Consider the following 18,147-nt stretch of genomic DNA (forward strand, 5'->3'; position numbering starts at 1 on the left):
AAACAGTCACTAGTAAACTTTAACCTTAATATTTATAAAATGCATGAAAGGAAAAGTGTAACTCAATACTGAAGAAATTAGAAATCAGTACCAATTAGCATAAAATAGTTTTGAGCTTGCAGTACACTTCCCAGTAGTTCTACAGAAGGTCAGTCAAGAATTCTGTAGAATTTTTCCAAAACACTACATTTTAAAGTGTCCAGAAAGCAATCTGTACCAGTAAACATTATCTCCTCCTTGGCTTTGATCACAGCTCTGGTCTGCGAAGAGGTTTGATGACTTATTTTTTTCCTGTATCTCTCAGCCCATATGCCACTGATACAGATGTAGGTAAGCAGAGTACATGAAATGGCAACATAACCATGCTTCCATGCTTGTAACTCAACTGTGAAAGAACTTGTGTGCTCTTTTAAATTCAGATGATACGCTGCAGCTACCAGCCCTTCACTGGAAAAAAATAACTTGCTAATCTTAAAAGTACTTTTTTGCTCCATTTTTTTCAGTGTGTGTGTGTGTGTGTGTGTGTGTGTGTGTGTGTGTGTGTGTGTGTGTGTGTGTGTGTGTGTGTCTTCTTGTTGTTTTGGTTTTTTATTTTCATATCACTCTCCAGAGACCTGTTATTTTCATCAGTTAAAAGGGAGTATAAGGAAATATGTTTCTGTGATTAAAAGAAAATGATTTCACTGACTGGGATAATTATATGGTTTAAATACGGACAAGAAGAAAACATATTCTCACTATGAAGGTATATTAAATCCTGAAGGACATCTTGAGAAAATTGAAAATGTGCAGTAAGTAAAATAAGTTAATAAAAATGACATTTGTAAACAAAGCAAAGTACAAATTCTTCCTTCACTGGGGTTAAAGAGAGGTTAGTTGGCAATATGATTCCAGAACGATGCCATTCATCTCTAAACCTGGTATCTTACCTCGACCATCACCTTTCCCACATGATCACAGGACCCATTCATTTCCTATATTCTTTTTTTTTTTAATATATATTGACGGCCTACTTATGCACCAGGAAAATGCTTTTTTTTTTTTAGTCAAGTGGTTTTGTTGCATGTTCCTACTACACCTCAAATTATACAAACGTATCTGTAGTCTCATTACCCTCATCTCATTACCCATCTCTGCATTTTTTAAATTAACAGATGTACATGTAGGAGGAGACAGAAGAAATAGATTGTGGGTAACATAAATATTCAAAGAGCACATTGCTTTGTATTCAAAAGTTGTATATAATTGTGAACACTAGTAGAGAGTAAAAGAAAAACAGCATGTATTTTTAGGTTTGAGAAGTGCATAACTGAAAAATGAAGGAATAGTTAAACAAAGACTGAAAAAACCTCAATAAACTGAAAGATGTTGGAGTAGGGAAAAAAAGGACTATTACAAGAAGGTTATGTCAGTGGAAGGCAAAAAACTGAAGTAACTACAAAACAAGCTCAATTAGACTGTGTGGAAGAAGTTAAAAGAAAGTATTTAGCCAATTTAGTAAAAAGAGAATTAGAAACAAGTACTGTAGCATCTTTTTTCAGTAAAGACAGCCTGGAGCTTGAAGCTAATTGAGGTTTATGACTTGAATTTAAATGAATGCTTTGCATTCCATAAGGATGATGGTGTCCAGTGTGGTGTCAAAGGTGCAAGGGCAAATAAACTGAAATTGCATCAACAGTGAGATCAAAACTCAGAGGATGTTACATCTCCTGACCACATCACATAATCTCCATCCCAGGACACTGAAAGAACTGAATATAATTTAAAACTGCATATTAAGGCTATTAATATATCCATCAAATCTGGAGCTAGGCACAGAATTAATGGACAGCAAGCATAGTAGTAATAGCTAAAAAAATAAAAAGGAAATGTGACTGAGGCAGCTGTGTGCCTCATAATCTGACATTACTAATAGACAAGTCTCACATAAATTTAGTGCAGAAACACTAATTACAAGTATAGAAGTAAATATAAAAAAGATTGTTACCTTGTTTTTTTTTCATTGCTGTATCAAAACAAACTGAACTGCCATCTTTCTTTGATAAATTCATCTGCTAAATTAAGAGAGTAAACATTTATTCCAATTGATCCTGAATTAAGTATTTGGTCTGATATCACGTGGGAAACATTAGCCACCGTTGGGAAGGTGGGACTGCTAGGAACTCCATAAGGATGAGTGTTCTCATGCAAGATGAAATCTGGTTAAAGAAATGGAAGAATAACCATTCTCTTAAATAGCCGGAGTTTTGAAGAGGTTATGGTTGAAGTAGGCTGGTGTGACCATCAACACTGTTTGAACTTACAGAAAACACAAAAGTGTGGTAGCATAGTAGGAGAAAATGAAGGAATGCAAAATAATGAAGTATAATAACTTATGTTTCCAAAATAAAATGCTAGAAAGCCCATGTATTGCATTTCTAGAAAAAAATTCACACCAAATCACTTTTCAAAATAAAGCACCCATGTGAAGGTCTCACTATAACTTGCTCTCACTATAACATATGCTGGAGGAGCGTGTGTGGAGTATAGGTTAGTAAAGATACCAAAAAAAAACCAACCGTGGAATATGTCTGGAACTGTTTCTTTTCTTACCAGTGGAATTTGTAAGTAGGAATTTTGGAGAGGTTTGTGGTCTACCTGCTCTTATTCTATCCCTAAAACTATTCAGGTGAAAACAAGCAAAGATTATTCCCTAGACTGCACTATTTGGTGGGTAGCAGCTGTCTCAGAGAAGCTGCTTTTTGCTGCTGATGGACTATAGCAATACTTCACTAGGGCCGAAGTATTCAAGGATTGTTCCAGAGACAACTATTCCATAAGGCTTTTTTGTTATTACTGTTCACCATTCCCATTTTCTCCTAAGAAAAGTAGATGGAAAAAAAGCAGGAAGTACATTTGTCTAGTTGCAAAAGCGGAATTCCATCAAGGTCTTTTTGGGTATTTTTGTTTTTCTCTCAGTACAACTGTGCTTCATATGACAAAATATCACTAAAGCGGTACCCAAGAACAGAGTTATATTTGGAGTGCGTACAGAGAGCAAACACACAAAAGCTTTTCTTGAATAAACTACTAATTTAACTACAATACGAGTTAAAGTGTGTGAGCAATAAAAGTTTTGGTTTGTTTTTTTCTTGTTTGTTAATTTTTTTTTTCCCCTACTCGATGACTTCTCTCATTTTCTTTATTCATGCTCAGTAACTGCTACACAATAGGATCGGCTCCTAAGCAAGAGAAGTAGATTTTCTATGAAAAGGCAACAAGAAAAGCTGTAAAAGGTGGGGAATTTTGCTCTCCTTATCACATAAAATACTTTAAATCCAAAATCATATCTTATTGAAGTCCTTTAACCATAATAACTACCTCATATTAACATCCATACAAGCTGTACTGGTAACGTTTTACACTGTTTTCAATAGCAATCCCAAGTATCCTTTGCTTTCAAAATTCATTATTTCAGTAGTCATTATCAAGACACAGAAAGGGCAAGAATGGATACAGCTGTAGCCAATGATTTTATGCGCTACATATAACAAAGCACAGGAGGAATAATCAATTCTTTCCTAGAAAAGAACATTGTTGTTGCAGAATAGCATCTTCAAAATTGTGACTAATTTAGGTGCTGCCCCCTTAATGACTCATTCAGTGGATTGTGATTCTGTTGTGTTCCATTTTCAGAGCCTCCGGTAAAATATCACAATCAATATCTAGAACTTCAGGAAAAAAAGCATGCAAGATGGATCAATCTAGTCATGAATTAACTTGCCATTAGCAGTCAGTTTTGAAAAAATGCTTTATACCCACTAAAAATGTGTACCATTTATGGGACACTGAAGCCACGAGCTAAAATATATTAGAGCCCTGTGGGAAAAATACATTTTCCAGATCATTATTCTTGAGGACTTCCAAAATTTATCACACAAGACAAGATAAAATACACTGTGTAAGCCTCCTGCTCAAATATAAACTGCTACACATAGGCCACATACATGGTAAGCGTATGCTGCTATTCTGTCAATAAAGATACAGTGCTTTTCACCTTAATAAATCTCTGTGGGTAGCAATAAGATATAACAGATAGAGTTATTCTGCCAGACATAAAAATGGTGTGAGGACTGAAAAATCTATGCATTCTTTAATTTATGATCTGCTGCCTAGCAGCTGCCTGGATGCTCCAAGAAGGTACTTCTGTCTGTAGTTACCTCGTAACTTCAGAAAGATTCCTTGAGCCTCATAAAAATTTTGAGCACCTGCCCCTCAGAGACAAGTATTTTCTTTTGGATATCTGTATGTTCTCTTGCCTAGGATTTTCCTTCTCTTAACAGCTATTTAGCATAAGATTTATAGACAACTGCTCATACAGATTTTTCTTGCTAGGATTTCACAGCAAATGGAGTTGGAAAATAAGCCCTGGGTATGTTATTTAAATTGCCCTTTATTTTCCCCCTTCACGGTTACTTTTCAAAGCTTGCATGGGATCCTGTGAAATAAGAAAAAGACTGCAAAGCAATGTAATGATTCATTATGGAACGCAGAAGAGAGAGTCCATTCTGCATAGATAAGGAGAACAGTATACTTTAGTTTTCAACTAGAACTTCACATATATTTCCTAACATTTCTTAAACCAATCATCCCTATTCTTCACCATTCTAAATATAAGCCAGTAAGAAAAACAGCACCCTCGGCATATCTAGGTTATAGTACTTGCTAAGTTCAAGGAGAATGTAGCAATGCCTTTTTCTTTTTTTTTTTTTAAACATTTACTGAGTTTCCTATAATTTTGAGAAAGTTGCAGTTATTATCTTTGACCGTAAGTCCAAAAATAGGAAAACAGATCTGTCTCCTATCTCCAGCAGAACAGAAAGGGTGGGTGAAGTCATTAAGCTCAAAATGCTGTGTGTTATCTAGCATATAGCAGAAGGCACTTGAAAAATACAAGGAAGGTATTTCAAAAGGAGGATAGAAGTTAAAGCGATGCCCAAAAGGTACTGAGTTCTTAATGACATGAACTGACCGAAGTCATGACCTTGTTCCATAGAAATCACTGGAACTCTTAAATAAATGCTATCTGTGTAAAACAAGAAAATGTGCCTTAGACTGCTTTTCCAATGCAAACACAAATAACCCATATTAAGATTTTCTTCAAATTCCTTTCCCACAGGATGCATATATATTCGCAAAGAGAGCCCTTTCTGAGCTCAGAAAAGTCCTTGGAGTTTTAAATCTTCATTCCTATGAGAATGTATGGAAACAACCTGAACCTCAGGTGTTTTGCATCTTTGCAACAGATGAAAGGAAAAAGGGATGTAGTCTCAGAGCGCAAAATATCAGCAGAGAAGGCAGAGGAACATTTTGTGACATTTCAATTTTGCTGCATGAGCAGAACTTTTGGAAAACACTATGAGAAAGAACTGACATGTAGGTTTTTTTTATTGTTGTTTTTTTTTTTTGCAAAATTGCATCGGCCTTTCGGAATTGATCCATCTCAATCCCCCAGAATCCATGACATTCATACAACTCTGAGTTTACTATATTACATCTGGATTTTGCTACAGATGAAGTGGGCACTGGGGAAAGGGGCAGTCTCCACCTCCTCTCCTGTCATTGCGCCCAAAATTCGCTTTTCTATTAAATTTAACAGAAATCAGCAGACTTGTTGTTGTCTCTTTACCTCTTCATCTCCTAATCAGATACTGCTGGTGCCGTTAGGACAACAATAACCCTAACAGGCTACCTGGTGGGGAACAGGGGAAATATGAAGCAGCTTTGCTGCTCACTGCAGCAATTGTACATGGAACTCATCCAGGCACGTTCCTCCCCAGCACAGACTGCTTTCCTGATCAGCGCATCTCACGTGCAACGATGTGATGAGCCAAGATGTCCTCTACTCTTTCCGCAGGCAGACATAAGGATCTGCTCCCACGTATGCATTTGGCAGTAACCACTTCCAAGCAGTTGGAAAGTGGATATTATAATTTTCCACAGCCTGCTTAACGCAGGTTTCCCTTAGCTTCATATGGATAAGAGAACATTTAGAAGTAAACGGAAACAGGAAAGAGGAAAACTAGGAGCAGATGATTAAATTCTCAGTATATGTTCCTAGAATGCTGCAACCTTTTAGTCTCTGCAAACATATGAGTCAGAACACCTAGATAATGGTTGTCGATGGTTCTTTTTTAAATGGAAGGAAAGAAAATGTTGCTACAACAAATATTTAGCAAACTGCTGCAATGCACTTAAAATTCTATGAATGCTCAGTTTTAATGCACACAAAGAATGTCTGCAATCCACTGGATACAAGCCTAGTCAATTCCAAAACGTTAGAAATATGGTTCTTTTTCTTCTCACTCTTACCTACAAATTCCTCTGTGTTTGCTTGAGCTGTGTGAAACAAGGCTGCATCGTTTCTCTCATGTACAATATACTTCAAACTCTGTGTTAATCGGATGAATATTTGCATCAGCTGTATGCCTTTGTTCCCAGCACTTTCAGCTCCATTAAAATGAAAAATGACATGAGCACGTACAGTTCCTGACACTGATAATGTTTTACAGTTATCACGTATCAAAAAGGATGCCAGGCACAATTGTGTTTAAGAATTATTTTCTAGATAAGGCAGAGTGACAATTAGTGTAAATAACAAATAATTTATGTATGTCTGACATTGAGATTTTGATTTAGTCCTCCACATAGTCCTTTTCGCTCGCAATGCAATACTCCAGCATTTTACAAGAGCAATAGATTTCACACTTAGAAGGAATTAGTAGTGAAAAGCTGCATGTGATGAAATGGAAATGAATATTTAAACAGCAATCAGGTCTGCAACACTACTGTGCTGATAAAGACTGTCCCGATAAAGACTGTCCCATATTTCAGTAGCATTTTCTGCTGAAGAAAGGTGATACAGCAAAGAGGAGGAGAACAAGCAGCTCTCATGGCAGAACAGCACAGAGAATAAAAACCTCTATGGGTTGGTAAAGGAATAAAGGAGCTAAATGGAAGATGGAAAAAAAGGCAGAAGCTTGCTGAAGAAGTCAGAAAGGCAGTAAGACTCATAAGAGCGGAGAAAGAAAAACAGAGTGAGGAAGAGGACGAAAAGATAGTCCAGAGAAAGGGGAAATGAGAAAATGAGAGGAAACATGGAGGAACAATTGGAAAATTATGGGGGAAAAGGCACAGAACAAGTAGGGTTAAAAAGAAAGAAGGAGGAATAAGAGGAGCTTGGAGGGGAAGCAGGCCATCATTAAGTGTGGAGAAGAAAGAACAGAAGGCAGACTAGATATACTACCACTGTAGAAGGGTAGAAGACGCTTAGCAGGGAAAAGGCAAAAAAAAAAGAAAAGAGATGAATGTGAAGGAGACTACTAAAAAGACAATGGTAACAGTAGTTTGGGTTATCCTAAGCTTGATTTAATATTTTGCATGAGGCTCCTGCACTTTCCCTGTTGCTTTTCTTTTAATCATTATTTATTTATTCATTCTCCTTTTCCTAGTCTAGCTATTGCATATGTAGCTTGACCAGTGTACTTATATTTAAGTGGACATAAGGTACTTCATATGACAGCTAACAGGAGGGCTATTAGCAAATGCACAATGACTTCTTTCTCTCTAGCAGTGTGCCAAGATTTAGATATGTCAGCTCTGGCAAGAACAGGCTGTTCATTACATTCAAAAGGAAAGAAAAGAGTCAAGATAGATTCTACTCTGGTCACCAAATCACACTTCCCATTTAATGTTCCGTTAATACCTTCTGAGGTTAGCCAGCCAACTACATACAACAGCATAAAAGCATCCTGTGTCCCCTGTGGAAGAATTATGAGATGTTAAAGCAATGGATTACAACTAGACAGGTCAAAACATAAGTTTATTAATTCTTCAATACAGCCTATGCATTGCCCTCACTTCCAATTAAAATTTTTTCCCTGCAATTGACTTAGTATGGTGTTGCTAATGGGATTTGTAATAACTCATCTCTTTTGATCTGCATTCTAAGATGCGCCTGGAGCGGTTATATTACCTAATTGCTCTGTCATTACATTTTAGGACACAAAACTATGAGGCTTTCAGCATGGTTTAGTTGGTTTAATACATTGTAATAGTTCTTAAGTGGCCTCTTATTGTCCATTTACTAGGAAGTGGAATGTGAAAATGAACTACATGCTGTCATAAAAGCTACACAGTCAGGGTGCCCTTCTTTTCTTCCTCCACACCACCTTCCTTCAGAGTACTCCCCTACATGCACCTATTTGTAGGCACTGTATTTGCCAGTCTTACTGAAGAACAGCACTTAGTTTTTGTCCTTAACTCCTTAGTTGCAGTGCTCAGGTTTATTTGACCTTTACTAGTCATTTTTTTTAGCTGTGTGTCCCTGACCAAAATACTGAGGTGTGTTCAACTTCATGCACTTAACTGTTAGGTGTTTGGGCTATAAAAGCATGCAGAAAAGAGTGAATAGGTGAGTAGGGATTGATCTGTGCACACACTTAACATTAAGCACATCATGGAATCAAATCAACCGCTACATCGTAAGAGGATTTTTATGGAATTTAAAGGCAATTTATGAGATATTAAATATAAGAGATAAGGCTTGCATTACATGTGATGACAATATTTCATCCTGGTTTATGCTTAATAGGGTGAAAGCATATTGCTGATTTAACTTAGTTTAATGTAATAATACAGTAAAGCACTAGACAGCCATTCTTCTACTTTGATTCGGTTTCAATGTATACACAAAGGCCACACAGGCACATGATCAAACAAAACTTTGTTTCTGGCTTGTCCTCACTAATTTGCCAACACAACCCTAGTTTGTATTCTTGAAGTGTCATAATTATTATAAAAGCTTCAATTCAGTGAAAACATAGGAGTGTTTTCCACTGAATTCCCGTTCCAATAAGTATCATTCTCAACATTCAGGCAGCACGACAAGCCTAGAGACAAGCTTATTTATGTTAATAATGGAGCACGCTGATTCCTTTGCGGTAGCTGGTAATAAACGTGACTAGCCCTCTTGCTCATACAGCATAAGTCAACAGACAAGTCTGGGAAATAAGTATTAGGAACGTTCAGGATATTTGGTTTGCATCATTAAATGTGAATCTGTCTGAAAAGTCACCCTAGAAGTCAGCATCACAGATTCTTTTATAATATGTACCATTTAGAAGAATACTTCCTTTCTGAGTGACAACCTCACACATTTAGCTTTGTCTCTCAGGCGACAATGTGTTGAGCTCTGGTTTGACCTCAGGCTTTAAACAGACCAAAAAATACAAGCCAAGTTACAATCTACAGACAGGTACAAAGTCCTTCCAGGTATTCTCTTTTCTTATAACCTTACCTAAGCTACATGTCAGTAAAACAGCAAACTTTATTTACAGTGTGTGTCCAGTATACATCACACCCACTACAATGACAAATTGGCTTTTTTTTTCCTCCAAGAAATCAACAGGCCGCTGAGAAAAAGACTTTCTCTACCATGTGAGTTTAAGATCATTTGTTTTCCTACTCTTCCATTTTAAAAATGGGAAATTTTTTTCTCATATTGAACACATTTTCATGAACATCCACTTCAGACTGAGGAATAATTACCCCAATTCATTCAGAAAGCTAGTTAGAGAAGTAATTACTCACAAATCAACTCTTGTCACGGTGTGGAGATCTGCAAAGTTCCCAGCTGCATAAACTTGTGTATAAATCAATTTCAGAATAATTTAAGAGTTCTGCTGTTTTAACCAAGCTCCTCTGAGACAAGTTTGAGCCAAGAGCAACATTTGGGTTTGGGGTAAGTTTCTGGTAGCTTTTTGTAAGAAAAAATATAACAGATGTTTTATTATTTTATTAGTAGTTGTGGCTCCTAAATAGTAGGGATTATCTCAGAAGAAACAATGCATATAGAAATGCACTTTATTATTTGCATTATCTAGATGATCTTAAGGCAGTTTATGGACTGCCTCACTTCAGTCACTCACTGATAGTTAACAACAGTGAGAAATAAGATATGATTTGTCCCATATGCTACCTAACTTACAGGTGGTGCATCTCTCTCTCGTTTTCAGGATCAGAAATATGCTGTTACAGTGAGATGCTATACCCAGCTTCCTAAAGAAAAGAAGCAGTTTGCAAAGCTAGACTGCAGTGCCATCAGTCAATTGAGTGCCATGCAAATGGCTTATTTTAGTAGATCCTGAAGCATCCATTGAAGCACTAACACAAGCACATCTTACCAGAGGTGTCCACTGAAGGCCTCTCAACCTTAGAACACTAAAGTTTTCTACCAGAAAAAAAAAAAAATTAATAATGGCACCACGACTGGTAAGATTTCCTTTTAATTGGTTGACGTGCCTGGAAAGCAGTTTATAGCGAGCACTTCCAGCATACCCATAGCTATCTATACTCCTTCAGGTAATCTTGCAGAGGATAATGGTGAGCATTACTTACAATTTTCAAGAGTAACGTCTTGTCCCTTATCTGTCAAAGCATGTTAAGATCTGCTGTCTCAGAGGCCATAGTCAGATTGGAGCAGGGCTGGCACAGGTCTAACACAGGATTATAAGACTGAAGGATGGAAAGACAAGAATATGGGCCACATGTCAATACTGCAGTTTTTTTGCAGGGTGACATTTCACTTAGCCCAGTGAGGAACACAATAAGAACTCTGAATGAGTAACTCTCGTGATTTTTCTGTCATATGGTTTGAATTCAAAACACTTTCTTTGTTCAGCTAGCTGAGCAAGTTGTCAAAAAGGAGATTCACAGTGAAAAGATACTTATCTCTCTTCTGGATCAATTACATAAACCAGACTGACCAACTTGAAACTTCCTTATTCTGATAAGGAAAGTCTTGACATCTGAGATGGATAAAAGATGATCACAGATGGAGTTAGACACAAGTCCAAATCAGGGGTTCAGTCTTGAAGAGAATGTGCAACAGAGAAAAATCTCTCTGAATCCCTTAACAACATACTCATTTGATCATTCACAGCATTGATAATGTTATATCTGGCAATGATTATCTGGCAGATATTACCTTTCTTTAAGCATTTTTTAATTGCTTAATTTTTAAGTAGTCTCACATGGAGCCAGGATTTGGACTCGTGATCCTTACGGTGCCCTTCCAGCTAAGAATATTCCACAACTCTATGCTTCTTATGTTCTTAAAGGTCAATAACTGATCCTTTGTTTAGCAAACACTATCCAGAATCCCTGCCATTTCACAGTAATTACAAGTCCCTGAATAAGGTCCATAATGGGGAATAAAACAAGTTTTACGTGCTGAGATAATCCCAAATAAGGTTACAGTGACTCATAATTGATCAGTCCAACTGATGAGTATAGAAAACCATTCATGTCTGTTTTCATAAAATGGCTTGAGTTGGAAGGGACTGTAAAGCCCATCCAGTTCAAATCCCCTGCCACAGGCAGGGCTGCCGCACACCAGATTAAGCTGCCCATCTAACTTGGCCTTGAACAACCCCAGGGATGGGGCATCCAAAGCTTCTCTGGGCAGTCTGTTCCTGCACCACACACCCCTCACTGAGTAAAAACTTTCCCCTTAATGTCTAGTCTGAAGTTCCCCTCTTCTAGTTTAAAACCATTCCCCCTTGTTCTACCGGTATCTGCATGTAAAAAGTCAGTCTCCCTCCTGTTTATAAGCTCCCTTTAAGTATGGGAGGCAGCAATGAGGTCTCCCCGGAACCTTCTCTTCTCAAGACTGTTTTGACACATTAGATTTGTTGAGGATGCTACATAACAGAAAAAGAAGGAAGAGACCCACACCCATACAGGACTTCTAATTTTGCTGTAGGAATCTTATCCTTGCGTACTGTTTCTGTGTAATACAAACAATTGAAGTTACTAAATCAACACTTCGCCCAGTTACTTTCTATTTTGCCTCTTAAGTGATGCACACACTAACTTCAACTTAATACACAGTCTGTGAGACACTCTGATAATCTATCAGTGGATCTGACAGTAGTATTAGTAAACAAGTAATCACTAATTAACATTCTGCATGTAGATAATACTTACAAAGGGACTGGTTTTGCTTGCTCTATTTCATGCTTGCATGTGATGGACTTACATAAATACAAAAGACGAATGTCAAAATACTAATAGTTTTAAGAAATGTACATTTCTCTACTGCACTTAAAAAAAGTACTAATTATACCCAAAAAATCTGCAGGAAGTTTATTCTCTAGGAGATATTTCTGTTATTTTTCATCATTTTCTTTTTTTTTTTTTTTTAAACACAAGATATTAAACTTCTCTCTCATGAGAGTTACCACACTGATATTCCTTGCAATTCTGTAGAGCATTAGGAACTTTCATCTCTTTTGAATATACTTCACCACAAGCTCATAAGCCTTTAAATACGCTACAGTCCTTACGGAGGTTATGGAAGTTGCAGACGGGTATAAGTACATAACAATGGCTAAGAGATGATGCTTTATCCACAGCACGATTACCGATGTACCTGTGGCCTCTAGGTTAATTCAGTGGTGTTCTCCCCACAGCTCACAGAAGGACTGTGTTGCCCAGCTATACCATCGTGCACTTAGAGGAGACAACCATCATTTTTTATTAGAGTAGCAGCATCTACTGCACATTACCAGCTGTGACTGCAACTATACTGACACGACCACATAGTTTAATTCTTTCCAGCTCTGCAGGTTATGTATCATCATGTCGCACTGTTCATGCCTCTTTAAAAGAACAGTTTTGATCAGAAAAGCTCTGTGGGAATTGTAGAATGAAAGATGCCATTTAAATGCAAGATATTACTAATGTTTTTTAGAACACACACAGGGCGGCTTCCTTTTGATTCCATTGAAGTCAGTGGGATTTTGCCATGCTTTCGTGGGGATAGAATGGGTATCACAGTGAGTAAGGAAGAAAATGATTTTAAATGTTCAACAGTTGTTTTAAACTTAAACTCTAATACCTCCTGTCAAAGAACCATCTTAACTACAAGGAAGCCTACACACATCATACCTTGAAACACGAAACTCACAGATCTACCTTTACAAATCCTGTTTCTCAGAAGGTAAGGTAAATAAGGAGAGTCACTCATATGGATAACACATGGGACAAGGTCAGCAAGTCAAGATTTCTGAGTCTCAGAGCATCTACTTGGTTTTTGACCCAGAGACTTGTTCTTAAGATATCTAACTTCGGTTGACCAAAATTGCTATCTCAAGACATTGTGGATCTGGGTCTTCGATCTAATACTACTACTGAAGAGCAAACTATTTCAGACATTGTTATAAATATTAGTAACTTAAGCATTACCCTAGGAATACTGACTGCCCCAAACAAGGAAGAACATGGCTTGCTGCATCAGAAACTTTTTCCTCCCACTCTTACCGTCTTCTGATTATTAGTACAACGGACTAGTACAAAGAGACGAGAAACTACTTTTTCATATAGCACAACTACTCTTTTGGAGCAGAGGAAGTATAACTCCAGAAATTCAGGTTACTTTCAAGTGTTGCATGAGAACACTGAATGCAAAAATCAGTATTTCTGATGCTTCTAACCCCAACTTTGGTCTTTATGAACATAATTTCCTTCCGCTGATGAATACCCCACTGTTTTCATCTTTTAATCATTGTATTTAGCTCTTTGTATTCCTGCCTTCTAACCTAAACATCCCATTCTGTAGAACAGTTCTTCCCTCCCTAGCAATGACTACTGATAGATTTTGTGATTTTGTTTTATACTAACCCATTAAAGCACTGGGTGTTTTTTTGTTTGGTTGGTTTTTTGTCGGCTTGAGCCTTCCCTTCCCTCCCGCATTTCTCTTTTCCCCATTTCTGTTTTTTCTCCTTTTGACAGGACAACAAGAAGGTCTCTTCTCCAGCACATCTTAAGGAATGGTTTAAAAGCAAAGACACCTGCTCATTCTCTGTTCTGGTGCCAATAGCATGGTGTGCTACAGAAATCAGAACTTTTTCTGGAGATCCTTCTCAGCACCTGCATTCTTAACAAAAACTTGTTCACCAATGAAGATTCAGGTAATTTTAAACATTTCTCTAAAGCATATGTAAAAAAAAAGATTATTTCTAGACTAAGCCTTTATTTTCAAAAACCTCAACATTAGAAAAGAGGAAGTAAATTGGAGAATAATCTATTAAAGTTTCAGGCTTATGAAGTACAGTGGAACATTAGTTTTAGAAATTCAGGCAAAGAAGTGACCTTTCACCACAATGATGGACAGACGAATGGAAATTAGAGGGATGAAAACGCAAATTAGTTCTCAACTCTATTCTTTACTTAAGACTCAGAAAGAAAGGAGCCATAAATAAATAGAAATGAGGAGATCTCTTAAATGGCTTAGGTTTGACTTCCAGTTCTCTGTGACCTCTATTTTTCAGATAAAGATTTCATTATTTCCTACAATAACGTTCCCTTACACCAACAGGGAGACTTCAGCTAGCATTATTTAAAATTAACAGAAACAGTCTACAGTCTCTCTGAAATGAGAACTTTTTAAGAAATAATCTACCTATTCTCATGATAAGAAATATTTTTGTCATTATTTCCTCAGAGTGCATATATTTGTTTGTATTATAAAGCTTAGAAAATAACTTTTACAGCCTGTATTAAAAAAAAAAAAAGAAGACAAGCCAGACAATGCCAAAAACAATTATATGACACTGTACTAGTATCAAGTCTCCTACCTAAAGAACTCCTTCAGAAACCAAAATAGTCTTCTCTCATCCCAAGTACCACATGTTCTCTGGCTACTGAAGAAACTGAATAAGTAAATCCAAATGCAATTCTACATTTTTTCCTACTTCTAGCTAATCCCGTGACAGGTGCATTCAGTGAGGCCAAATTTCACCATTTAGCCACTTGTATTATCTTTAAAAGGCTTACAGGATTGCAGATCCAGCTTAAACGTGGCTATACCAAGCTTCACGCAAAAAAAGTCTATGCTATTCCAGCTTTTACCCTTCCATGACAAAGGACAGGATCACCATATGGCTATGACCAAAGAATGTGGTGGAGCATACTGATCAGAAAAAAAAGCACTCCAAAAATGGCAAAGAGGAGTTTAAAGTGGTTCTCACTTGCTCTGGAAGCAATGTAGGCAAACACCTTTCTTGGGGGCAGCTGAAGAGAGTTGCTTGTTTTCACCTAAGAAAATGCACAGAATTCAGCTGTGATGCATGAGTGAAGGTGTTTAGTGCTTTTTACTAAGAAGTCACCAATAATAGAATATTTTAATGAGTTTCCCACTACCTGAAAAAACCTTCCATAAAAAGGGAACTGTCAGACTTAGTTTTTTCCTACTTTTCTTTTTCCTTCTGGATCCTCACATGACTTCCCATCCATATGAATGTATCAGGTACTCTTTCCTTGCTATTGCACACCAATCTGAGTAAAACAAAACACCTGTCAAACACAGCTACAACAAGGAATTTTTCTTCTGACTGCACCTGCCTTCCCTATAAATGGGCAGAAATAGTCACTTGTCACAGAAGAATAGGAGAATCCATCTTCATAGTACAAGAATGGAACAAATCTGACCACAGATTCTCTTGAGAAATCACAAAGTTGCTTACCTTTCATGAGCTTATTTCCCTCCTGGTATTGACTGAGATAACAGTTGAAATACGGTAAGACACCTGTCCTTTTTTGTGCTCTCATTCTTTCATCTTCTCTTCCACATAGCAGCTATCCTTTGTATTACCTTGAACCAATCCAGTAAAGTAGAGCTCATTCCATAGATAGACCTTCAGCATCCTTCTGCAATAACAAAAGCAAGCTGCCCACATTTTGATCACATAAGAACGCTATTATAACTTAAGGAATTTGCTTCGCAACAAGACTTTTTTTTCCCAGCTATGAACTATAGTTTTTTCCAAAAGAAGTATCTGAAGAAAGAAATTCTAGGAATTCTAAAACTGGTGAGTTTTTAATAGTTTTTAATGAATGAAAATATATCACTTAAAATCCACATTTCAAGTCTTAATAAAACGAAATTACAGTATATAATGCTATAATGTGATGGAAAGTACAGCAAGAGCAGCAGAGTGGCACAACTCTAGGCTGCGGCAAATGAGAACGAGCCCAAATACAGCAGCAGTGGACACAGAAACAAAGGAAGAAAAACTGCTTACCTTTAGAAAGCCTCAGTAGGTGGGGTTCTCTCACTAGAGATCCCCCCCCCCCCCCCAACCCTTAAATGAGGTCTGGGAAGGGGTGGAGCCAGGATCCACCCCTTCCAGTCATTCAGCTGCATTGCATGCACCTGAGCTCCCCTGGGTTGGCCCTGCCTTCCCACCAAGTGCTCAAGCACTGGTTCAGGCCATGACTTAGCATTTCCACTAGACAACAATTTCTTTTAGTGTAGGAAAACACCAAGGCACACTGCGCTCCAACATTTTAGTTTAATCCCCTTTAAAATTTTGTCAAAATCTATGTTTTCTTGAAATACGTTGACTTGCCAACATTCCAATGCAACATTTTTCATTGGAAATTTACTACACTTAAATATTTTTTCACACAGTTTACTTTCTAAGTTTGGAATGAACTTTACACTGAACAAGAGTGGTATCCAGGAGAAAACCTTTCCAATAAAACATTCAAGTGCATATTTTGCATTAAATATATTTCCCACCACTTTCAGTTAGTGCCAATTAAAAATGAATGACTGTTTCAAGTACGATAAGTTAGTTTGACTTTTTCTTGTTCTACTCTTCTCAACAAGGAATCATGAATTCACAATAGCCTACAGTAAAAATCTTGCTGGATCACAATGAAGAACGTCTGATGGAAAAAAAGCTGTATCTTGCATTTACAATAGCCCTCACTGTCTGACAAACAAAACTATTAAACTTTCACATATTAAAAATAATAGCACATGTTGAAATAATGAACTATTAGACTCTACATTCAAGTCTGTAGATTGTTAATTTAAGAAATCCTTATGTTAAGGAAAAAAAATTCTGCCACAGATACTGTTAAATAACTTGTTAGTTCTAGGTTAGTTCATCACTTCTCTTGCTCCTGTAAAACTTGTGTTCCTCTCTTGCTTGACAGCAACGTTCTGGTAAATTCTTCTGCTCAAATAATTCTCAAAAAATCATATAGGACAACACAAGACTACCACATATACAGAGATTACTTATTCTTTGAGCTAGTAGTTACAGATAATTGAGATTAAATCTTGCTCATTCTTTACTCTTTGCCAAGTGATCCTGTAATGACAGGCTGTCCACCTACTGTTTAAGCCAGAAGACACTGCTAAAGTGGTTAGATTGTATTTTTGTCACTGAAAATTCATTTGGAGAAAAAAAGATAAAATATTTCTATACTGTTTGCTTTAACATTTTTCATGATGCAATAATTCAATTGTTCACACACACAAAGAAAACAACTGAAAAGAATCAAATACAAAAAGTGCAATGAAATACAGTATGTACAATCCCTCAGTCTTTCTCATGAAGAACTTACAGTCCTTTTGGTTTTATCTAGTAGGCAAAGGCTGTATGATTTCACAACACCCATTGGAATGGCTTAAAAAAAATGTTCAATGTCTTCTTCCTGCACAGCAGCTGACTGAGGCTGGTCTTTCAGTTCTGCCTGTGATGCTGTCAGAGATGCAAAGCTCTCATGAGGCTTTTTCTGCATTTCTTACAGAGAAATATGAGATCCCCCTCCCTGCTGTCCCACGCCCTCAGAGGGTTTTGCAGGCACATGGACAAGGAACCCAGTGTGTATGTACTGCATTGCCCAGAATCTTTCATAAAAAAACGGAGGGAAATGGATGAGATTCACCCTTCAAGGTGTATCAGAGTGCATGCCTGCAAAAAATACGTGCTGCCACTGGATGTCACTGATGTGCTATTTACACTCCATACATAATTAACATCAGGTAAAAGTGATCCCAGATTGAAGACTCCCTCACACACTAAGACACCATTAATAAAATCTAGCCTAATGAGAAACATAAGAGTTAAGGAAGTATCCATTGGCTAGTTTAAGAGCAACCAAGTCATATCTGCTAGAGAATAACTTACAGATTTGTTCTGCACCTATGGGAGAAATCTCATTTGGCTCTTCTTTGTTATCATGTAGCCTGTCATGACATACCAAGCTCTCCAAGCACTGAATTCCTGTTTCAGAGGCTGCCACTGACAA

This window comes from Numida meleagris, chromosome 4, assembly GCF_002078875.1.
Source record: "Numida meleagris isolate 19003 breed g44 Domestic line chromosome 4, NumMel1.0, whole genome shotgun sequence".
NCBI classification, from domain to species: Eukaryota; Metazoa; Chordata; class Aves; order Galliformes; family Numididae; genus Numida; species Numida meleagris.